The sequence below is a fragment of the Symphalangus syndactylus genome, chromosome 10 (assembly GCF_028878055.3).
Source record: "Symphalangus syndactylus isolate Jambi chromosome 10, NHGRI_mSymSyn1-v2.1_pri, whole genome shotgun sequence".
Taxonomy (NCBI): Eukaryota; Metazoa; Chordata; class Mammalia; order Primates; family Hylobatidae; genus Symphalangus; species Symphalangus syndactylus.
The window spans coordinates 111025196-111049586 of record NC_072432.2 but is presented as its reverse complement, the minus strand read 5'-3'; the positions used below and the strand labels follow the sequence as shown (position 1 = coordinate 111049586).

Here is a 24391-nt window from a genome sequence, read left to right as displayed (position 1 = left end):
ATTGTTGCAACAATAGCTAATTAATATCTTTCCCATTGTTGGTTCTCATGCATTTGTCTTCCTGTGTGCATGTTTAGTGGTTTTGGCTGTCTATTCAAATGGACGGAATCAAGTGGAACGTGCCAAGGACCAAATGAGACATTTTAGCTGTAAATTCTCCGGGTTAGCAGAGAGATGTTACGTATCTTCAATGCTCTTATTTCAGTCATCTTTTTAAAGGATTTCAAGGTGGGCATTCAGCCTAACAAAACTGGCTGGAGATTCAGGGTTTTAACTATTTCTGTTGATGAGTTGTGACTTAACCATTCAGATTGTAAGTACTTTGATGAATAGACTCTCTTCCTCTTATATCATGTCGTGAAGCCCTAACACATGTGAGCAAGAATTTGAGCATTCTCATGAATTAGCATATGACCCTAACCAAGTTCCTTCATTTGAGTGGACCACATATTCATATTTATGTGAACTCATGTCTACAGTAGACAGACTTTAGGATAGCCTTTAATTATTTCTGCCTCCTAGTACACATCCTCATGTAATACCCTTCCTTGAGGGAGGAAGGGACCTGTGTCTTCCTTCTAACAAATAGTATATTGTATGGTAAGTGAGATGTCACTTCTGTGATTATAGTACGTAAGATGTAACATCTGCCTTGTTAGGAAACTTGCTTTCTCTTGCTGGTTTTGATGAAGCAAGCTGCTATGTGGTGAGGCCCACATGGCAAGAAACTGAGGGCAGCCTCCATCTGACAGCCAACAAGAAACTGAGGTCTTCAATCCTACAACTGACAAGGAACTGAATTCTGCCAACAATCATGTGAGCCTGGAAGCAGATATTTTCCCCAGTGAAGACAGGAGATAGACTGCAGCCTCGGCAGCCACTTGATTGCAAACACATGGGGAGATCCTGAAGCAAAGAACCTGGTTAAGCCATGTGCAGACTCTTGACCCACAGAAACTGTGAGTTTATAAACGCATGTTGTTTTAAGCAGCTACAATATATAAATGATGTGTTCAACTATAGCAACTTGAACAAGCAACTGTATTTCCATAATATGATACATATTTCTTTATTTATTTATTTTTTGAGACGTGTCTCACTCTGTTGCCCAGGCTGGAGTGCAGTGGCATGATCTCGGCTCACTGCAACCTCCACCTCTCAGGTTTAAGTGATTCTTGTGCCTCAGCTTCCCGAATAGCTGGAATTACTGGCGCCTGCCACCACGCATGGCTAATTTTTGTATTTTTAGTAGAAGTGGGTTTCACCATGTTAGCTAGGCTGGCCTTGAAACCCTGACCTCAGGTGATCTGCCTGCCTCGACCTCCCAAAGTGCTGGGATTATGGGCATGAGCCACCGTGCCTATTTACTTTTATTCATTTCAAACATTTATTGAATACCTACCAAATGCAACACACTTCTTAAAACACTGAGGATTCAGAGACAAACAAGAAATACTGCTTGCTCTTGAGGGGCTCATAGTCTATGGAATGTCAGACATTTAAGCATTTAAGCAGCTGCTCATAACATATTGGGGCAAACACTCTAACAGGGATATGGAACTAAATGGTGTAAGCCAGTTGCTTTTTTTTTTTTTTTTTTGAGATGGAGTCTTGCTCTGTTGCCAGGCTGGAGTGCAGTGGCGCGATCTCAGCTCACTGCAACCTCCACCTCCCGGGTTCAAGCGATTCTCCTGCCTCAGCCTCCCCAATAGCTGGGATTACAGGTATGCACCACCATACCCAGTTAATTTTTGTATTTTTAGTACAGACGTGGTTTCACCATGTTGGCCAGGATGGTCTTGATTTCTTGACCTTGTGGTCTGCCTGTCTTGGCCTCCCAAAGTGCTGGGATTACCAGCATGAGCCACCGCTCCCAGCCCATGTTGCTTATTTAAGGTTTTTTTGGCACAACATTTTAAACCTGTACCTGGAAAAAATGTAGGAGTCTCATCTGGCATGAGAAACACTATAAAATCATGTTGAAAAATGTTTATTAGGGAAACACCTGTGCATACCAGACCAAGAATAAGTAATCCAATGGAAATAAATGCTATCACAGAGAACATATGATTCAAGGAAATGGATTTACATACTTAATTGTGGTCACGACTCCATTATCCTTTCACAAAACTGTTGAAAATTAACACTGATAATCTCCCACCAATGAGGAAGGACAATGTTTTGAAATAAGGTGCTTTCAGAACAAAAGTTAAGACATTAGTTTTACTGCAGTGCTACTTAGGCATACTAGTGGGCATATCATTGGAGACTTTTGGGCAGTATAGCAAAAATATCTTTGTCTTTTTGATATCCAAAGTAAAGTCCAGAATTTGCTATTTTGTATGTGCAAACATTGAATTTCAATAATTATCGTTATATGTAGAATAAGCTGCCCTTCCTGCATACTGCTTTTTCTGATGAAGACTCAGAGATAATAATACTTATTAATTGTTATTGGTAAGAATTATTAACAAATAATTTATCAATAATAATTTATTATAATTATATATATATAGCACTATACATACATAATTATTTTAGATATAGATATATAAATTGAATGGTTACTTTGTGCTAAATACCTAATGGGAGATTATCTCATTTAATGCTCTTAATGCTCACAACAACCTAACAAGTTAGGAACTATTATTATCCCTATCTTACAGATGGAACTGGAGCCACAGAGGTTAAGTAACTTAATTAACTCAGTTTAGGTTACATCATTAACAAGTAAGGGAGGTAGGATTTGAACTTGGACAATTCTACTCCTGAGTCTATGCACTTAACTTCTTAGTTTATATTCCCTCTTAATGTTTCTGACCGCACCGTGATCTTTACAACTTTGAGCACAGTTGCACTGGTGTTAATCAAAAGCATCATGGTGCAAACATGAGCCTTGTAATATCAAGGCATTTGACATTTCTCAGGTATCCATAAATGTTGACATCATATCCTTTAAGGGCAAATGAATTAATTTATTTATGATTTTTAATTTGATCTAGATAGGCTTTCATGAGATACTCTGCCTATCAACTTAGTTAACAGAATACAATACCATACATACCTATATATATGTATGTATATAATATCTTATATATTCTATTAGGTAGAGTATGCAGCTTTAAAGCAAGACAGAAAAAATTCAATGACTTAAATAAGGTAGAAGTTTATTTCTCTCTAATTTAAATGTGTAGTGAGGCAGTCTGGGTTGGATAAGCAGTACTTTACCAAGCAATACAGGGTTGCAGTTTCCTCCAATCTGGTTGCTCTGCTAGGCTCTGCACATTGGAACCTGAGTCATTACTATATCTGTGTTCCCGGTAGCAAGAATAGAGAAAGAGAGGCAGTGTAGGGCACGAAACTTATGTATGGAAGTATAGGGAAGAAGAGAAAAATAGATTTGGAAAGGAGGAGGAGGTATACATAGGTATCCAGACACTACATACAAATCAATTTCTGGTTTTAGCATTTTGAGGGCAGACTCTCTGAAGAATAATTTCACTTTCATTTTCTATGACTAGTATGAGATTTAAAATGACTTTACAGCCACTCCCTTATATCACCTATCAATTGGTTGAGCACCTCATACTCTTTACTTACAAGGTTAGTTTATTAGGTGAAAGAGTTTTGAAATTATGGATGAGAAGGATGATATATATATGTGCTGGGTAGCTAACACAAGGAATGGAGTGAACAAATATTGTTTTGTCTGCCAAGTATCTCTCCCTACTCTGCCAAATAGCCATGACCCTTCTTTAGGAAACAGACTCTCTCCTACTCTTTGTGGTTGTTGGTGGGAGGGTGAGCAGAGGAGGTGCCCCTTGCAGGTCTCTGCTATGCATACAGTCACCTCCTGAAGAAAGATGCCCTAAATAGTTTTCTCTGCATAACACCACTCTGTATGTACCACAGGATGACCTCAGCCCTGGGGCCCCATTAACATGATCTCTTCCTGTGTCTTGTCAGCTGGGGGGTAGTTGAGTTCCCTCCCGCTGTTGCTCATCTCTGGAAAATCTCCCCCATTGCATGTTTGCTGCTCTGCACATTGGAAACTGAGTCACCACTCTATCTGTGTTCCAGGTAGCAGGAATGGCTCTTCCATCACCGGTTAACTCATTCCCTGTATTAGATTTTAACTGTTGTAAATAGTTGAAGTGGTTTCTCTTCTCCTGGTTGACTTATGAAATGGTCTACTCTGTTGGGTTGTTACAGGTCCAGCCACACGTAAAGACTGACTAGTTCCCTTGTAATCCCAATTCTCAATTATTTCAGAAGAGAAGCTGATTGGTCTCAGTTTGTTTAGGTTATTGAAGAGAATTGATTGAGGGATAGTGGTTGATAGTTTTTTTTGTTTTTTTTTTTGAGACAGAGTTTCACTCTTGTTGCCCACGCTGGAGTGCAATGGCGCTATCTTGGCTCACTGCAACCTTCGCCTCTCGGGTTCAAGTGATTCTCCTGCCTCAGCCTCCCAAGTAGCTGGGATTACAGGCATGGCATGCACCACCACGCCTGTCTAATTTTGTATTTTTAGTAGAGACGGGATTTCTCAGGCTGGTCTCGAACTCCTGACCTCAGGTGATCCGCCCACCTCGGCCTCCCAAAGTGCTGGGATGATAGTTCTTGTTATGAGCTAGACAAATAACTCTGAAAGTATCTGCTCCAGAAACACAGAATGGTATGGCCGGGTGCAGTGGCTCACGCCTGTAATCCCAGCACTTTGGGAGGCTGAGGTGGGTGGATCACGAGGTTAAGAGATCGAGACCATCCTGGCCAACATGGTGAAACCCGTCTCTACTAAAAATACCAAAAATTAGCTGGGCGTGGTGGCAGGCACCTGTAATCCCAGCTACATGGGAGGCTGAGGCAGGAGAATTGCTTGAACAGGGGAGGTGGAGGTTGCAGTGAGCCGAGATCTCGCCATTGCACTCCAGCCTGGGCAAAAAGAGCAAAACTCTGTCTCAAAAAAAAAAAAGAAACACAGAATGGTGTGTGGGGTATCAAAATGGCCATATTACCCCACAAAACTTTTATTGTTAGCCTCACAATATTTATCACAATATTAATCATTTTTACAGTCAAAATAACTCAAACAATCTTTCTTTTTTTTTAATTAATTTTTTTTGAGGCAAGGTCTCACTGCAGCGTCGACCTGCTGGGCTCAAGCGATCCTCCCACCTCAGTCTCCCAAGTAGTTGGGACTTCAGGTGTGTGCCACCATGCCCAGCTAGTTTTTTGTGTGTGTTTTGTAGAGACAGGGTTTTGCCATGTTGCTCAGGCTGGTCTTGGACTCCTGAGCTCATGCAACCCGCCCACCTCAGCTTCCCAAAGTGCTGGGATTACAGGCGTGAGCCACTGTGCCTGACCTTTCTTATTTTCTTAACAGTGAAATGCTTTAGCTTGTTATCTCTACCTAGGGTTAGCTGCATTTTAATAGATGGCTCTAGGAGATGAAACGTTCTTCAAAACCCAAAACCCAAAAGAATGAAAAGAATTTAGATGTCTTGATATTACTAGTAACTGTGACCTGTAGCTATAGACTGCGGATGAAAAAGGAAGTCCTAGAATGGGGCTGTGTTTCAGTTCAGGTCCTCTGAGAAGCAGATACCACAATGGGACTTACAAAATGAACTGAAACACAACCCCATCTGGAACTTCCTTTTCATTTACATCAAAGCTTTTGGTGAACAAAAGCTTTATTGAGAGAACACCAATAAAGGGAAAAAAGCAGGAGCTGGACTGTGTGTGTGTGTGGGCAGAGGTGAAGACTTCAGATCACAAAGCAGGTCTGTAACCTGCGCAAGCTAAGGGGAAAGGACGGAAGAGTTGTTAGAAGAGTTTTAGACTGTGGCACAGTTCTAAAAAAGTTTTGGCCATGCCACTGGGGAATCCTTGAGTCAAAGCCGCCTGTTGGAGGAATCCTCCTTTAGCCTTCACTAATACCCCTGCCGCAACCAATCATTGAGTGGGAGTAGCCCAGGAGGTGTGGCCTCAGCATGAACTTGGTAGTGGATCCAGTGGGGCAGCTGCTGAGGCTGAAAGTCAACTATGTTCTTGTAGCAGGAGATCTGAGTCGGGCATTTCCATGGATGACGCAGAGGGTAGCACGCCAGCTCCACGCACAGCCCATGCTTACCACAACCCTTTCACTTCCCGCTGGACAATCCCATACTGTAGGCTGTACATCTTATTATCATGTCAGTCTATGCCACCACAGCAATTTCAGGATCTAGTGATGGCCAATTTACCTGGGTGAGTTGAACGGAGTGGAGGAGAAAAGAGCCAGGAGAAGGGATGTGGATGGTGGCCTGACCAGAGTAGTCCCAGGCTGAGTGTCCACAGGGGCAGAGGCCTGGGAGAGAGCCAATCCTTGCCAAGAGACTTTGAGAACATTTGTGTTATTTTCTGCTTCATTTTCTGCCATGCACCAAGACAGAGACTGCACATAGATGTCGAAGCAGAGAATCAACTAGCACACAAGTTGCTGCAAAACCAAGTGTCACAATTTTTACTTATTTATTTATTTACTTATTTATTTATTTTGAGATGGAGTCTTGCTCTGTCACTCAGGCTGGAGTGCAGTGGCTCGATCTCAGCTCACTGCAAGCTCCGCCTCCCAGGTTCACGCCATTCTCCTGCCTCAGCCACCCGAGTAGCTGGGACTACAGGTGTCAGTCACCAAGTCCGGCTAATTTTTATTTTGTATTTTTAGTAGAGATGGGGTTTCACTGTGTTACCCAGGATGGCTTCCATCGCCTGACCTCGTGATCTGACCACCTCGGCCTCCCAAAGTGCTGGGATTACAGGCATGAGCCACTGCACCTGGCCACAATTTTTTTTTTAATTAATTAATTATTATTTTTTTGAGACAGAGTCTCGCACTGTTGCCCAGGCTAGAGTGCAGTGGTGCGATCTCAGCTTACTGCAAGCTCTGCCTCCTGGGTTCACACCATTCTCCTGCCTCAGGCTCCCAAGTAGCTGGGACTACAGGCCCCCGCCACTATGCCCGGCTAATTTTTTGTATTTTTAGTGGAGACGGGGTTTCACTGTGTTAGCCAGGGTGGTCTCGATCTCCTGACCTCGTGATCCACCCGCCTCGGCCTCCCAAAGTGCTGGGATTACAGGCGTGAGCCACTGTGCCCAGCCCCACATTATTTTTTTAATACTGAAGTTAGTTCAAATTTAATTTTTCTGCCTTAAACTCAAAATCTATTATAACAAAACTCAAAATGAATTTTTATATAAAGTTTGTATTTTAAGGAGTTATTAATCATCAGCTTGACTACTTTTGTTTCTTTTTCCTAGATTAGATTGCAGGCCACTCTCTGCCTTGTTGGGGTGCTCTGTATTGACTGACGACCAACAGGTCCCTCAGATTCTCTCTTGGGGAGTAAGAATGTGAGAAGCCTGAGAGAAGCTGGATCCATACAGCTATTGTTGTAGCCTAAAGGATGGGGTCATTGCTGTGGCTCTTTATGATGCCACCTGGGCTTCCCAGTCTAGGAACCATCAGGATGCAGGTCATGGGAGATGACTGGGCTGTTTTCCAACATCTCCTTACTTCTTGCCTGATAATAAACCCCTAAGGTAGTCTGGATGCCTGAGTGACTTTTCTTTGCAATGTGGAAGAACTTGATTAATCCTCAGTAGTTCAGGACAGAGATGGTGAGGATCTGAGGTGAGAAATGTTTGGGGGACTGGAGAAGAAAGCTCATCACTTGGTGACTGAATATTGCAGGATAAGGAATAAAGGGACACTCCCAGGTTTTCTGCTTTGGGAACTAGGTGAATAAATGCACAACCAGTGGGGGGCGGCGCAAAGGACACAGGTCAGGTTTGAAGGGTATTTGAAAAACTCAAGTATATTGAGTTTGAAGTACCTGTGAGACCACCTGGGATACATCTCTAGCAGGCAGCTGAATACATAGGTCTGTTCTGGTTATTTAATGATATCTAATAAACTATAGCAAAACTTAGTGGCTTAATACAACTGTTTTATTTATTTTCCCACAATTCTGCTATTTGGGCACTGGGGAGAAAAGCTCATCTCTGTTCCATGTGGTGTCAGCTGCAGTAGCTTGAGTAGGGCTGGAAAATTCACTTCCAAGACTGTATCAGTCACATGCGTGGCAGCCTGGTGCTGACTGGCCAGTAGGAGCACAGCTGGGGCTGTTGGCCAGGGGCCTTAGTTTTCTTCCATTTGGTCTCTCCAGGTGGCTTGATTAGACACTTCACAGTGTGGTAGTTTCAGAGTAGTTGGATATATCACATGGTGCTTCCCACAAAGGGCAAAAATGATAGCTGCTGTCAAAGTTAAAAACCAAACAGGTGAGGAAATAGATTTCATTCAGGCAATTACATTAGGAAGAGTACTCTAGATTTGAAGATCAGAGTGTCTCAGCAGGGTGGTTTTGCCCTATACTTTTATTATTATTTTAGAGCATGGTTTTGCTGTTGTCTAGGCTGCTCTCAAACTCCTGGGTTCAAACAATTTTCCCACCTCAATCTCCTGAGTAGGTGGGAGTACAGGTGTGCATCACTATGCCTGGCTACCTTATACTTTTACAGGGAGGCATAGACAGGTTATAGGTGAGATGATTACAGTTGGGATTATTTTTGTAATCAGAGAATTCTCAGCTATATTGTTTATCACTACCTAATTTCAAGAGGGAAAAAGTAGTTCTAATCCTAGCTAATCATTCATGAGACAAACAGGAAGTTGAAAGTGACTGACCTTCCCCACAGGTTCGGGAAAAAAGGAAAGGTATGTGTTTGGTCTCGTCACAGGTCATCTACTAGTTTTATCAGAGAAACTGGACAATGAGTCTCATTTAAGTAATATGGAGAAGGATGGTAAACTGTTTCGCAGAACACAAAAAGGTGGTGGGATTTCTTAACTATTTCTGTTTCCTATGAGTCTCTGGTAAAGTTCAAAGTTGTCACTGCAAAGCCTTTTTTTTTTTGAGATGGAGTCTCACTCTGTCGCCCAGGCTGGAGTGCAGTGGTATGATCTCGGCTCACTGCAACCTCCACCTCCTGGGTTCACGCCATTCTCCTGCCTCAGCCTCCCGAGTAGCTGGGACTACAGGCGTGTGCCACCATGCCTGGCTAATTTTTTGTATTTTTAGTAGAGACGGGGTTTCACTGTGTTAGCCAGGATGGTCTCAATCTCCTGACCTCGTGATCCACCTGCCTTGGCCTCCCAAAGTGCTGGGATTACAGGCGTGAGCCACTGCGCCCGGCCCTGCAAAGCCTTTTAAGGCCTAGGCCTAGAAGTGACAGAGAGTAATTTTTGCCATATTTGATTGTTTAAGGCAGGTGACAGGTCCGGCCCAGACTCAAGGGGAGAGGACTATACATGGGCATGAATACTGGGAGGCACAGTTAATTGTGGGCCATAAGAAAATAGTCTATCACAGGGTCTGAATCTTGGGCTGAATATTTAGAATGGGATGCCATTAGCATAATCTATGTGGTAGCTGAAACTATGAGGTGGGATCACTCCATGGGTTTGTATACAGTGGTAAATGCAGAAAAGAGTCCATCAACTTTGCAAACATATGAGAATGGAATCTTGAGGGTTGTCATTTTCCTAATTTCTCAGAAGCCCCTGTTAATCCCATTTCTCCATATACATTCATCCCAGGATTTTCTGTCATTTTGTTGCTAGCCCCATTTCTTGACTATCATCTCAGTATTCACTAGTCTAACAGTGATGATGACTGGTCTAGCCAGAACTCCCAATTAGGGAGTTTTTACATTTTATTTATTTGATAAATAAATCTGGCAGGATTAAATCTGGCCACAGGCACTAACTTAACCTGTTCAGTTTCTGCAACAGAAAGAGGGGCAACAGAAAAAGAGGGATCCCTGTGTGAAGTGGGGTGTTTGTCCACAAAGGTCTCCCACACAGGCACCTTCCTCTGAAGCTAGATAACCTTCAGAAATCTGACCTTTCTCTGACTTGGTTTCCTTTTCTGGACTAAACAGTATCAATTTTCGTTGGAGCTCTTTGTGAAGATAAGCTAATACCATAAATCTCTTTTACTAAGTGAAGCATTTATCACTCTAATTAGCATTACGATTTAAAGGCTTTCATATTGGGGAAACAAACACCAGCTTCCCACGTGCTTGGGTTAAAGGGGATCTTAAATCATGATTATGGAGAGACCAAGGGCAACGATAAAAGTTTTAGACATTACCTGTGTTCTGATAGTCATCAGACGTCTACAACACTGAAGACCCTGTCCAAGTTTATGAGATAAAGATAGAAACCACAGTCTAGTATTGTGGGCTTGTGAAAAAATAACTCCTAACCTTTACCTTTCTATGGGTCATACTACAAGCTAGGTCTGCACAAAGTGCTAGTGACTCCTCTAAACTAGGGAGGGGTAAGTTTCACGGAGAAAGTGACAGATGAGCTGAGTTAGAAGCCTACTCAGCTACAGAAAAATGTGGAATGGAAGGCCATTTACCTGTGACAAGGAAATGTAAATTCCTTGGCAGGAGAGCCAGGATCTCAGGAGAGTCCCTGGGACCCTCTGCTCCCCTTCTCAGTCCAACCCTGGGAAGGTAGTTGGTGGATGTGAACCTCTAAGACCTAGGAGCTGGTTCCCAGCCTCCAGCCGCGCGCCGGTTGGAAGCGGGGAAAGAAGGGAGGGGTAAAAGCCCTCAGGCGCATGCGCTCAGCAGCCTGCCGGCTCAGCCAAGGAGAGCTCTACCCGCGGCTCACTCCCCACCTACTCGCGTCTCGCGCCTCGCGGGCCCCAGGAACCCGGACCCGAGAGCGAGCGCGTTGCGCTCGCGCGCAGACTTCAGGTCCCGGGCGGGCGCCTGCGCACGAGCTTCCCAGGCGCGCGGGCTGCGAGGTTATTAGAGGTGGAGCGCGGGGAGGGCGCGCGGCGGGAGGCGGTCGCCGTTACGGCGCGAGCGTGGTCACGTGGCTGCTGGTCACCGCCGCCACCCCCTCCCGCCCTGTTCTCTTTCAGGTCGGGCCGGGCCCGGTCGCTTCCGCGAGCGCCCGGCAGACTGAGGGAGAGAGAGAGAAAGAGGAGGGGAGGAGGAGGAGGATTCAGGGAATAGGAGCTGGGGAGCCCTTCTGCGCCACAGGTAAAACAAAATAATGATGATGATAATCGTAAAAAAGCCCAAGCCCTCTGAACGCCTCCGCCTTCCTCCAGTGCAGCCCCACATGCAGTCGTTCCCGCCCCGGCCTCCCACTTAGCCTCAGGACAGGTTTCACCTCCCCTCGCGCCGTTGCTGCAGCCGCCGCCGCCGCCGCCTTCTCACGGGAGGGCCTGAGGGTGCCGCCGCCACGGCGGATGGGTTGCCGCAGCGCCCCCCGTTTGTGCTCCTCGGAGTCGGCATAGGGGGTGGATGGCGGGAGGGGTGGACCCTTCAGCTCCCGGGCGGGCAGGGCGAGCTGGGCGGGGTGGCTGCTTGCAGTCTGCCTGCCTTCCCTGCCCCAGGAGGTCGGGGTCTAGACTGGAAGGCCAGCTGAGTAAAGGCAGGGCCTGGCGGCTGGACTAGTTCTCAACTTCCTACTTGGTAAATTTCCCTGTTCATTTGGGCCCCGGGAAACACGCTTCCTTCCCTAGCCGGAAGCGAAACGGGCCCGGAATCCTCAAACCTTAAAAAATACAGTCTTTAGAAGAGAGAAGCCTTAACTTCACTTTTGAGGAAGGGAACCGTGACCTGGATTTAGTACGATTTAAGTTTATTCACACGTAAGAAGCTGAGGTCTTTCAGGATAAGAGAAAAAAATTCGCAGGGAAGGCAAATCCCGCTCCCCACCCCAACTTTTCCTGGAAAAACAGACACAGACCTTCAATACAAGATTCGATTCTACAAGTGACCTAGAATTTGTTCGATACTAGTTACTCGTTTTAGTTACAGGAATTATAATCTGTGTTTAAAGTTAACATTCTGTAGATTTTTTTTTTGAATAATCACTTTCTGGAAAGAGTTCATTTGTCAACTCTGAATTGGACAAAATCCTAAGATTTTAACATGCAGGTTTCACACGTTTGGAGCAGATTGCACTGGAATTTCTAGACCCGGTAATTCTTTTGTAAACCTTTATAAGTGTTGTGCTCTTGCACAAAATACTTAAAGCAGGAAGCAATAAATACAGGTATTGTTGAAAAATAAGCTTTTGCTATCGGTGGCAAAGAAATTCATTTATATATTGGTTTTTCTCCTTGGGCTTTTCTGATTCTATGTCTTGGTACTTTTCATACCATCTCTCTGAATTCATTTGTAAACTTGAGCATTTTTAATTCTTACAGTTATTTGCAGTATCACAGAACACTCAAACCTTAATGTGGGTAGGAATCACTTGGGGCTCTTATTAAAAATGCATTTTCTGGTTCAGTAGGCCTATGGTGCATTTTGATATCGTACATCTCTAATAACATGTGCAGCTGGACAAGGGACTATCTTTGAGTAGCAAGGAAGTGGATAACTTGTGTGCAAAGAAATAAAGTGATGTATTTATCAATAAACATGTTCTTTTTAATAATTCACCCCCTGGTGTAGAGGTGGCTTGGGAGAAGGGGCAAATGGCAGGATGAACTGAGAAGGCTTTCAGAGTGAGCAGGCTGAGTCTGGATTCCAGGGGAGGGGATAGGAAGAGTGCAAATACGGTGTCTGTATGCTATATGGTGACTGCATCACCTGGTCTGTGAATTTTCCAATAGAAGCTTGGTTTGCTGTTAGGTGAAAGACTTGCTCAGCTATGCGTCATTGGGTTTTATCAACATATAGGCGAGGAATCCTGGTCTCTGAGTGTACAGCTGAGATGAAAATTTCTTTTATTGGCGGAAGTATTGAGTGTGTGCTCTGAAATGCGGCCTCAGTTGAGTAGTGCATTCCTGAGTTTTGGAAGCAAATTTGCAAACAATTGAGAGTCGTACAGCGGGTGTTCTAACTGGATTCAGGTTTTTTCTAATGTAATTTTTTCTCACGTAAATTAAAAAGTTTAGAAATGTCACACATAACTTCATACACTTTATGGAGAAATGGTTGTAGTTTTAATTTTTTTCTTTTTATTTATACTCCAACTGACTGAGCAGAGGTTGTACTTCTAAATAACTTTGTGGAAGTTTTTAGTACCATAATTTTTATAATTTTCATTCCAGTCCTTTGATATTTATGACAGTACTTCTGAAGTGCTTACTGAGTGCCGGACACTGTTGTAAGTGCTTTACGGAACTTGACTCTTTTTTTTTTTTTTTTGAGACGTACTCTCGCTCTGTCGCCCAGGCTGAGGTGCAGTGATGCAGTGGCGCGATCATGGCTCACTGCCACCTCTCCCTCGTGGTTTCAAACACTTTTCCTGCCTCAGCCTCCCAGGTAGCCGGGATTATAGCCGCCCGCCACCACTCCCGACTAATTTTATTTTGTATGTTTTTTTTTAGTAGAGACGGAGGAGTTTCACCATGTTGGCCAGGCTGGTATCGATGTCCTGACCTCAAGTAATGTGTCCACCTCAGCCTCCCAAGGTGCTGGGATTACAGGTGTGGGCCACTGTGCTCGGCCTACCTTTTTTTTTTTTTTTTGAAGAGGAATTTCGCTCTTGTCCAGGCTGGAGTGCAATGGTGCGGTCTCAGCTCACTGCAATCTCCGCCTCCCAGATTCAAGCGATTCTCCTGCCTCAGCCTCCTCAGGAGCTGGGATTACAAGTGCCCACCGCCATGCCCGGCTAATTTTTGTATTTTTTGTAGAGACAGGGTTTCACCATATTGGCCAGGCTGGTCTCGAACTGCTGACCTCAAGTGATCCGCCTGCCTCAGCCTCCCAAAGTGCTGGGATTACAGACGTGATCCACTAGGATCACGCTAGGCCGCGCCTGGCCTGCTTTCATTTTAAAAGTCAAATTTGTCATCCGCCTCAGTGCCTGTAATCTTTTCTGAGTGAGATACTGAAATTTGCAGTTTCATTTTGCTTGCACTTGTTCACTGGACCAGTAGTCACTGTTAAATGTAATAGTATCTACTTCCTCTGAAAGTTTTTTATTCCTTTATTTCCTGCCTGGGCTTGTCCTCCACCCTACATGTATGCATAGTAGATTTAGTGTTTGTTATCCTAACCTTTAGGTTTAGGGATTGACTGGGTTTCTGACTTTTTATTTGGCCAATGAGGACGATACAGAAAATGAAGCATTGGTCATTATCACATTTTAACACTGAAAAAGTAAGAAGGACAACCCCGGAATAAAAGATGATCTTTTAATTTGAATAATTTGTGTTTCATTTAAAAATGAATATATAAATCCCTTCTCTTAACCCCCTTTTTGTCTCAGACCACTGAAAGCTTTGTCCTGTTAGCAGCAGCAGTCTGAGAAGTGGTGCTAGTCCACCTGATCCTGAGACATTTCTCTCAACATGGATAGATCATTGGAATGGCAGTGTGTACAGTGTGTGTACCAGAACTTGAGAAATGTGAGGTCGGGGTGGTGGGATGGTCAGCAGTGGAAGAGCTGGGAAAGGGGAGGGAGGTCATTTGACGGAGAGGGCCTGTGGGCTGCTTCTAGTAGCATCAATTATTACTAGAATAATGGTGAGTTTGGGAAGGATGTCAGTGTAACAACAAATCTCAGTGTAAATGCTTTCTCAAAAACCTGTGAAGTGTTTAGGAAAATGTTGATCATTCTACAAATGTTATGTAAACATTTAAAAATAATTCCTGTGCAATGATTTAGTAGCATTAAACATTATATAAGTTGAGGGATAAAAAGAGGCTCAGAGATTATCATCAGAGGTTAAGATTGTCCCAAATTCTCTCTTGTTCTTTTGGAATATTAGGATAGAGTTGAAACCCTTGCTGCATGCCCACGTGTTGGCTTTTTTATTTCTTACCCTGATGCTGTGTTGTGGGCTGCACAGCCATACCAGCTCTGCCATGCTTACTGGGCCTCACAGCTGAATGGCCAAGTCATTACTTACGGTTAACCCAGGGAAGCATTTGTTGCACATCCAAATGATGGCAGCCTTCTAATTGGTATTTTCAGCTATTAATAATAATTTTAATGTTTTTACAAATTCTGTATGATTATGATATGTGTTATAATGCCATGCTGGTCAGCTACTTAGTCTCACAGTGCCTCACTTTTCTCATCTTTAAAATGGGGCAAATAATAGTAACTTTGAGAATTAGAGAGAGAGAGAGAGTGAGAGTGTGTGTGTGTGTGTGTGTGTGTGTGTGTGTGTGTGTGTTTAAAGCCCTTAATGCTATCATGTAAGTGATAGATATTCTGTGGATAATCTACAGTGTGGTAGATCATATCTGTATAATCAAGACTGACTATATTTTTGGAGATTGTACAATTTATTTGAGATAAGGCTGTATGGGCCAAGAAAGCAGAGTTTGTACTTTTTGGATGAAAATACAAAATTGGTATAGTAATGCTCTTATCCCTTTGGAGAATTAAATGCAAATAAATATAGTTTGACAGCTCAGATCTTTCAAAACAAGGAAGTAGGCTGTAGAAAAAAACATGTCTTTGGTGGTGGTGTGAAAGGATTGGTTAAAATCTTTCAAGGGTAGTGTTGCGAAGCCTGGTATACAGGATCACCTTTTTTTCTGAATGTCCATTAGTTTGGATGAAAAACATCTAAAGATAATGTCATTCAGTCATTGTCCAGTGTTGCATGTGGTTTCTGTTAATATTGCATGATTTCTGTGAATATTGCATGAATATTCTCCATGAAAATATTCAGTGATTGCAGATTTACTCTTTTTCTTAACTCAGTTGCCTAGAAAAGATGTTAACTGGGTTTTTTTTTTTTGAAACAAAATAGTCTTAAAAGTTTTGAAATAGGCATTACAGATGATTACATGTTATCATAGTTTTTTTGTTAAGACAAGAGTGTTTACCTTTACTTTTTTGCTAGTCATGAAGGCTACATGAAGAAGAGTGATTGACTTTTTAAAATGGATTGATGTAATTTTATGATACTTTATGGAAGACTAGTTGTGTATATATGTCTAAAGAAAATTCTGCTATGAGTACATGTATTAGATCCAGTAATCACAGTATGTTAGGTTAGCCTGCCATTAGAAAAAAGAGCCACCTCCCTTCATTATAGAAAGTAATGCCTATTGTAGAAATTTTATAAAAACAAATGATGAAAAATAATTATCTGCACTGTTGGGAATTTCTTAAGGTTCTCTTTAGGGCTGTCTTGCCTTGAGAGATACTGCAAAATGAATGTCAGTTTTGTACCACAAGTATTAGTTTAGAAAGCTGAGTAACACATGTTGGTTAAGCAGGAGTGTTTTATCTTCTAGGGTTACTAAACTTTTTGTCCCTAAGTAAGATAAAAAGGTTGAACCAAAAGTACTTAGATTCACACTTCTAATTGGTGAGTCTTCAGAATAACCAGACCAGTGAGAAGTAAGCCCCCTACTTCTGACATAAGCGCCATGGGGAAGATACATCAGAGAAAAACAGCTCCCACCTGATGGAGTTGGAATGAGCACATATCTTAGGAACCGGCTGCAGAGGTATGCATTCTGTTTGCTGATAAGTGGGGATCAGAATCAACCCCTTTAGAGTTTCCCACAACAGGTGGGAAGTGTTTTCTTTTGTCTGTTTTTTAAATTGAGACAGAGTCTCACTCTGTCACCCAGGCTGGAGTGCAGTGGCACGATCTCTACTCACTGCAACCTCCGCCTCCTGGGTTCAAGTGATTCTCCTGCCTCAGCCTCCCGAGTAGCTGGGACTATAGGTGCGTGCCACCAAGCCCAGCTAATTTTTTTGTATTTTTAGTAGAGACGGGGTTTCACCATGTTGGCCAGGCTGGTCTCAAACTCCTGACTCAGGTGATCCACCTGCCCCAGCTTCCTGGAGTGCTGGGATTACAGGCATGAGCCACGGCACCAGGCCTCCAGGAAGTGTTTTGACTTTATATTGAGACTTTGGAGGTGTCCCAGCAGCTACCTGGCAGAAGTTCTAGAGGAGTTCCTAACATTACATCTCTTGCCATCCTGGGATGGGATAGTGGATTGATTGCCTTGGATCCCTGGTGGAGCTTGGGGGAACAAGGTTGGAGACGTGGAGTTGATAGGAGATGGAAAGGTGATGCGACTATTTCCATCTTTGTCTACTGCATATTCATTAAACTAGGCCCATTTTACTTCCATGAGGAACAAGAGTCTAACGGTAAGAGTGCTCATTTTTATAAATAGATGGGGTGACTTAGGAAGGCTTGGGTCAAATTGCCTCCTCACCCACCTTCATTTCTCTAAGGTTGGGGTTAATTTAAATCTCTTTATCCTTTGGTATGTGTGTGTGCAAGTTTGTGTGTACCTATAGATCTACCTTTTTAATTTTAATTTTATTAAATTTTATTTTTTAGAGACAAGGTCTCACTCTGTTACTCAGGCTGGAGTGCAGTGGTATGATTATGAGAGGCAGGACTAGCTGGATTTCCTAGGAAATCCAGCTAGTCCTGCTGACTAAGAATTCCTGCCGACTAAGAAGTCCTGCCGACTAAGAATTCCTAAGCCTAGCTGGGGAAGGTGACTGCCCCTGCCTTTAAACATGGGGCTTGTAACTCAGCTCATACCCAACCAATCAGGTAGTAAAGAGGGCTCACTAAAATACAAATTACGCTAAAGCAGGAGGTAAAGAGATAGTCAAATCATATATTGCCTGAGAGCACAGGGTGAGGGACAATGATTGGGATATAAACCCAGGCATTCGAGCAGGGAGCAGCAACCCCCTTTGGGTCCCCTCCCTTGTATGGGAGCTCTGTTTTCACTCTATTAAATCTTGCCACCGCACACTCTTCTGGTCCGTGTTTGTTACTGCTCGAGCTGAGCTTTCGCTCGCCATCCACCACTGCTGTTTGCCGCCGTCGCAGACCCGCTACTGACTTCCACCCCTCTGGATCCAGCAGGGTGTCCGCTGTGCTCCTGATCCAGCGAGGTGCCCATTGTTGCTCCTGATTGGGCTAAAGACTCGCCATTGTTGTTGCGTGGCTAAATACCCGGGTTCATCCTAATTGAGCTGAACACTAGTCTCTGGGTTCCACGGTTCTCTTCCGTGACCCATGGCTTCTAATAGAGCTATAACACTCACCTTATGGCCCAAGGTTCCATTCCTTAGAATCTGTGAGGCCAAGAACCCCAGGTCAGAGAACAAAAGGCTTGCTGCCATCTTAGGAGTGGCTGCCACCATCTTGGGAGCTCTAAGAACAAAGACCCACCCATAACAATTATACCTCATTCCAGCCTCATATACCTTTTTAAAAAAACTGAAATGGATTCAGCTATTTTGTTGTTTGCAGTTGTTTTTCAGCTAATATGATATTACTCATGTCATTAGTTTTCCATGTAACTTTTAGTGGCCCCATACTATTTCATTGTATGAATGTACCATAAGTAGTCCTCCATTCTTAGACACCTAGATGTCTTTCATTCTTCATGATAAATAGTGCTACATTGAACATTATTATAGCTAATATCCCTCTGTGCCTATGCATTATTTATTTAGGAGAAATTGTTGTGGGTGGAATTGCTGAGTCAAAAGATCGGCTCATCTTTATTTTTCATTTTTATTATTTTTTTTAAGACAAGGTCTTGCTCTGTTGCCCAGGCTGGAATGCAGTGGCACGGTCACATCTCACTGCATCCTTGAGCTCCTGGGCTCAAGTGATCCTTCCACCTCGGCCTTCTGAGTAGCTGAGACCACAGGCACATGCCACCATGCCCAGCTAATTAAATTTTTTTATTTTTATTTTTTGTGGTAGAGACCATGTCTCTCTATGTTGCCCAGGCTGGTCTCAAACGTTGGGGCTCAAGCTATCCTCCCACATCAGCTTTTCAAAGTGTTTGGATTATATTTGTGAGCCACCATGCCTGGGTTGCCCATCTTTAACAGTTTTGTTATACATGGCCAAATAGCCCACCAAAAAGATTATGCCAGTTTACCCTTTACAACAAAGCCATTTGAGAGGCCTTTTACTTGCCATTATTGGGATTATCATTTTTGTTAAACAGCTTTATTCAGGTTTGACTTTATATTTCTCTTGCCTTCTTACAGGTTTTAACATTTTATGTAGCTAAGTCTTGTTCTTCCTTTAGGTATCTTACGTAGGTAGGCTTTTCCTACCTTATATAGTGATTAATTTTATTTTTTCAACTGTTTTCATACTTTCATTTTCAATTTTTGGTTTTGCAGTTATTCTAGAACATGTTTAGTTGTATAATATGAGGTAGAGGGTCCAAAAAATTTTAAGCTTTTGATTAACCAATTTCCTCCATACTGTTTAATGAATGATTTCTTTTTCTGTGGATGTCAGAAACTTTGCTATTGGGTCTTCTATTCTGTCTCACAGTGTTTTATTTTTTATTTTTATAAATGGGATTTCTCTCCCCCTCCCCACTCCACATATATATGTAGGTATATAAAACATTTATAAAGGTTTATATATAGTGTATTAGAAAATACATTGTATGAATGTACCATAAGTAGTCCTCCATCTTTAGATACTTAGATTTCTTTCAATCTTTATGACAAATAGTGCTACACTAGACATTATTATAACTAATATCCCTTCGTGCCTATGCATTAATTATTTGGGAGAAATTGTTGTGAATACAATTGATGAGTCAAAAGATCTGCCCATCTTTACTTTTCATTTTTTTTTTTTGAGGAAGGGTCTTGCACTGTTGCCCAGGCTGGAACCCATTTTCTTTAATGCTGTATATATTTTCTTAACCTGACTATTGCTGGTAAATAGAAGAGTTTTTAACTTCTTTTGTATATTTATTGTGTAAGCAGTCACGTTTTGAATCTGTTATTATAATGGCTTTTCAGTTAATTCTCTTAGATTTTCCAGGTACATAATCATACCATCTGTAGCCAGCCATTTTTGTAAGGGTTTTTTCATGATTAATTTTGACTTACAGAAGTTGTGCTAGAATGATTTTTCTTAATTTCATTGACTTGAAATATAATGTTTTGATATGGTACCTGTGTGTTTTATCTACTCAGCTCTCAAAAGGGTTTTAAAATATCTGGAAAATCACTCTACCAAATGATCTCTAAGGACCCTTCTAGCTCAGAAGTTTTGTGATTCTACTTTTATGTCAAAGATTCCTGGTAATATACATTGCTCTCTTCCTTTATAATTATAGTTGTCTAGCTCCACCCTCCCCCAAGTGATTACTCTGCACTTTTATTTCCTTAGAACTTGAAGATTTTTTCTGTGTGGTTTAGCGTAAATTAAGAGAAAACTGACAGACTACAGAGCTCGGACTGTGCAAAATCACATTTCATGATTTTCTTCTGGTAAGATCCTTATGGTGAGTTGTCTCATCAAGCTATGTTCCTGCCATGGACTACTTAAAGTTCCCCAAGCCACATTTTGTAATTGTCAGAACTGAAGTTAATAGAAGTCATTGGGAAGTGATAAATAGACCTGGATGCAGTGAAGATAGGACAGAACGGGAGAGGTAGGAATGGGGAAGCACCTAGTATGAACTCTTCTTTCTGTGGCCCCTTTTCTGCTTCATGATTATCTCTTTGGACTCCTTTGATTCTGCCCTCTTACTGATTTTCTGGCTTCCTGTTTATTTTCCAGATATACCTTGTCTCCTTTGTTTCAGAAAATTGCTCCTTACCTCCTTTCTACTTTGATCAAGAGTACTACATGCTTTCTACCAGTATGGGAAGTGGTCCTGATCATTTCCCCTAATGTCCCCATCTTGTCACAAAACTACTACAAAATTTCATGATCAGTGGCAATCATGTATTCCACTTTGCAAAGGGTGTGGCAAAGTATTGATTAAAGTTGGGTGTCCTTATAACATGAAACTACTGATATGGAAGAATTAATGAAAGGAGAGACAGATACTTCATAAAGACAAATGGTCAGAGAATTATATATATATATATATATATATATTTAAATTTTATTTATTTATTTATTTATCTATTTTTTTTTTTTTTTTTTGAGACGGAGTCTTGCTCTGTCACCCAGGCTGGAGTGCAATGGTGTAATCTTACTGCAACCTCTCATTCTTCTGTTTCAGCCTCCTGAGTAGCTGGGATTACAGGCGAATGCTACCAGGCCTGGCAAATTTTTGTATTTTTAGTAGGGATGGGGTTTTGCCATCTCTTCTGGTGGCCATCTCTATTGGTCAGGCTGTTCTTGAACTCCCGACCTCAGGTGATCCATCCGCCTTGGCCTCCCAAAGTGCTGAGATTACAGGCGTGAGCCACCGTGCCCAGCCAGAAAATTATAGAATAGTAACTGAGTGGTTGAACGTTACAAAGTAGATAGTGTGGGAGTAGTGTCACCAAGATGGAAAAAGTTTCTGAAGAGTCTTTTTTTTTGTTTGTTTTTTGAGAAGGAGTCTCGCTCTGTCGCCCAGTCTGGAGTGCAGTGGTGTGACCTTAACTCACTGCAATCTCTGCCTCATAGGTTCAGGCACTTCTTCTGCCTCAGCGTCCTGGGTAGCTGGGATTACAGGTGCCTGCCACCATGCCCAGCTAATTTTTGTATTTTTAGTAGAGATGGGGTTTCACCACATTGGCCAGGCTGGTTTCTAACTCCTGACCTCAAGTGATCTGCCTGCCTTGGCCTCCCAAAGTGCTGGGATTACAGGTGTGAACCACTAGGCCCGGCCTGAAGAGCCTGTTATCTTAGACCTCCAACCTGATTTCCTCCCTGAACTTTCAGATCTGTGTATCTGATTGCCCACTGGATAACTCCACTTCTTAATGGCTCACAGGGAACTCAGTTTAGTAAGTCTGCAACAGAATTTACCTTCTCCTCTTACAAAAAATCTTTAGAAGTGTGTGTTTTTTTAAATTAAATTAAATTTTTTTTTTCTCAGCACTACCATCTCCGTAGTTATTCAAGCCAGAAACCTGGCAGACACATTTTACTCTATTCTCCACATCCTCGTGTACAGGCATCAAACTCAACCCTGTGGATTTGAACCCACTGTGTCTTCATCCCTACTATGTCTTCTCTAGTTCAGGTCCCCATCATCTCTTGCCTTTGTTTCTGTAAGGTCTTCTGACTGGTGTCCATGCAGCCAGGTAGGTAATCTTTTTAAGCTCTCATGATTGTCTTATTCTGTGGCTTAAAACCCGATATTCTCCATTGCCTATTTCCAGTTTCGTGACACCCTCTTTTTATTTTTATTTTTATTTTGAGACAGAGTCTTGCTTTGTTGCCAGGCTGGAGTGCAGTGGCATGATCTCAGCTCACTGCAACTTCTGCCTCCCAGGTTCAAGCAATTCTCCTGCCTCAGCCTCCTGAGTAGAGTAGCTGGGACTATAGGCATGTGCCACCATGCCCAGCAAATTTTTGTATTTTTAGTAGAGACGGGGTTTCACCATGTTGGCGAGGATGGTCTCAATCTCTTGACCTCGTGATCTGCCCGCCTCGGCCTCCCAAAGTGCTGGGATTACAGGCATGAGTCACTGCACCCAGCCTCATGACCCCCTCTTTTGCCTCCCTTATATGGTGTGATTTTGTAAAAAAGTAAAAAGTACTGGAATTCTTTGATTTTGGAACTGTTCATGTTTTTGCTTGCCTCGGGCACGGAGTAGTTTTTCTGTCTCTTCATCTTACTCACTTTTGTGAGGTCTTAGCTTAAATGCCACTGTTACAGGAAGCATCTTTATAGTACCAAGTCTGTGTTGTGCTCTTCCCGTTTGGCCAAATACTCTATACTATAATATTTATGTATTACTCATAATACATAAATATTTATTATGAATTCTGAATTATAATATTTATTGTGAATTATAATTACCTTTTTACTCATTAGTCTATGTCCTGCTTTTGACTGCTCTGTGAGTGCCAGGGCCATGTATAACATCTTTACTTTAATACTTTCGGTGGCATGCTTGTTAAAAATAGATGTCCAATACCAGGTACTGTTCTATGTGTTAAAAATACAGCAGTAAATAAGAGGCCGTTCTGGTTGTTAACTGCTGTGTGACAAATGGCTTCAAAACTTTGCAGCTTTAAACAACAGTAATATTTATTTACTCATGATTTTATGATTTTTGTAGGACTCATTGGGGGTAGTTTATCTTTGTTTCATCTGGTGTCAGCTCAGTGGGGGTTAGATTATCTACTTCCAAATGGCTCACTTACATAGCTGGCAGTTTATGCTGGCTGCTGTCCAGGAGCTCAGCTAGGGCTATTTACTAGAGGTACTAAATGAGGCCTTTTCCTGTGGCCTGGCCATGACTGGTAGGTTCTAAGAAGGAGTGCTCTAAGAAAAAGCATTTCAAGAGGCAAAAAGTGGAAAAACCTAGTCCTCTTAAAGGCTAGGCTAGGAACTGATAGAGCATTACTTTTGCTGTATTTTGTTGGCTAAGAAGACAAAGAGCCCAGGTTCAAGAGGAAGAGAATTAAACTCCATCTATTGGTGGAAAAAATGACAAAGAATTTGCAACTATACTTAATTTGCTACACAAACTTAAAATACAAAAAATGAAACTACAAAAATTGTGGAATGAATTAATTCCTGTCTATACTTTCATCTTCCCGAGAATCAAAGTACAACATTAAGTATAAATTTTTTTTTTTTTTTTGAGATGGAGTTTCACTCTTGTCCCCTAGGCTGGAGTGCAGTGGTGCATTCTTGGCTCACTGCAACCTCCGCCTCTCTGGTTCAAGCGATTCTCCTGCCTCAGCCTCCTGAGTAGCTGGGATTACAGGTGCCTGCCATCACGCCCGACTAATTTTTTTGTATTTTTAGTGGAGATGGATTTTCACCATGTTGTTCAGGCTGGTCTCGAACTCCTGACCTCAGGTGATTCGCCTGCCTCGGCCTCCCAAAGTGCTGTGATTACAGGCGTGAGCCACCATGCCTGACCAACATTAAGTACAATTTTAAAAAGTGACCTTTGTTCTCACTCTTCTTGAACAATTTTACTTAATGTTCTTTATTTCTGTAATTATTCAGATGGTTTCCTAATTTTTTTGTTTGTTTTTGAGACAGTCTCACTCTGTCTCCCTGGCTGGAGTGCAGTGTCGTGATCTTGGCTCACTACAACCTCTGCCTCCGGGTTCAAGCGATTCTCCTGCGTCAGCCTCCCGAGGAGCTGGGACTACAGGCGCGCACCACAACGCCCAGCTAATTTTTTGTATCTTTAGTTGAGATGGGGTTTCACCATGTTAGTCAGGATGGTCTCGATCTCCTGACCTTGTGATCTGCCTGCCTTGGCCTCCCAAAGTGCTGAGATTATAGGCGTGAGCCACCGCACCCGGCCCGGTTTCCTAATTTTTACATTTTAATTGAGCATGTAACTTAGTCGATTTTGTGTTTTTGTTTTTTTTTCCCCTCAAATTTCATCTTTCACAAATCCTCATGCACTGATACTACTCTAAGCATATTTCTGGAGTTGAGATTATTG

At 42.5% G+C, this 24391-nt stretch overlaps 1 protein-coding gene and 1 long non-coding RNA gene across 36 annotated transcripts in view; one reads left to right on the top strand and one right to left on the bottom strand.

Annotated features, from left to right (window-relative positions):
• Window positions 1-7974: 7974 nt before the first annotated feature.
• Window positions 7975-10915, bottom strand: LOC129491354 (uncharacterized). Its single transcript, XR_008660524.2, has 2 exons — window positions 10473-10915; window positions 7975-8301 (listed from the first exon to the last, which is right to left on the bottom strand). It is a non-coding gene; the product is annotated as an uncharacterized lncRNA (long non-coding RNA).
• TBC1D5 (TBC1 domain family member 5) overlaps window positions 10869-24391 on the top strand; it is a 598207-nt gene continuing 584684 nt past the window's right edge. For 12 of the 35 annotated variants that reach the window (XM_063611387.1, XM_063611397.1, XM_055295540.2 and 9 more), the window contains exon 1: window positions 10956-11106. The gene's annotated coding sequence lies outside the window, so the exon portion shown is untranslated. Of the gene's footprint in view, window positions 11107-24391 lie in introns of all 35 variants that reach the window. The other 23 variants (XM_063611398.1, XM_063611383.1, XM_063611390.1 and 20 more) reach the window with 9 other exon arrangements.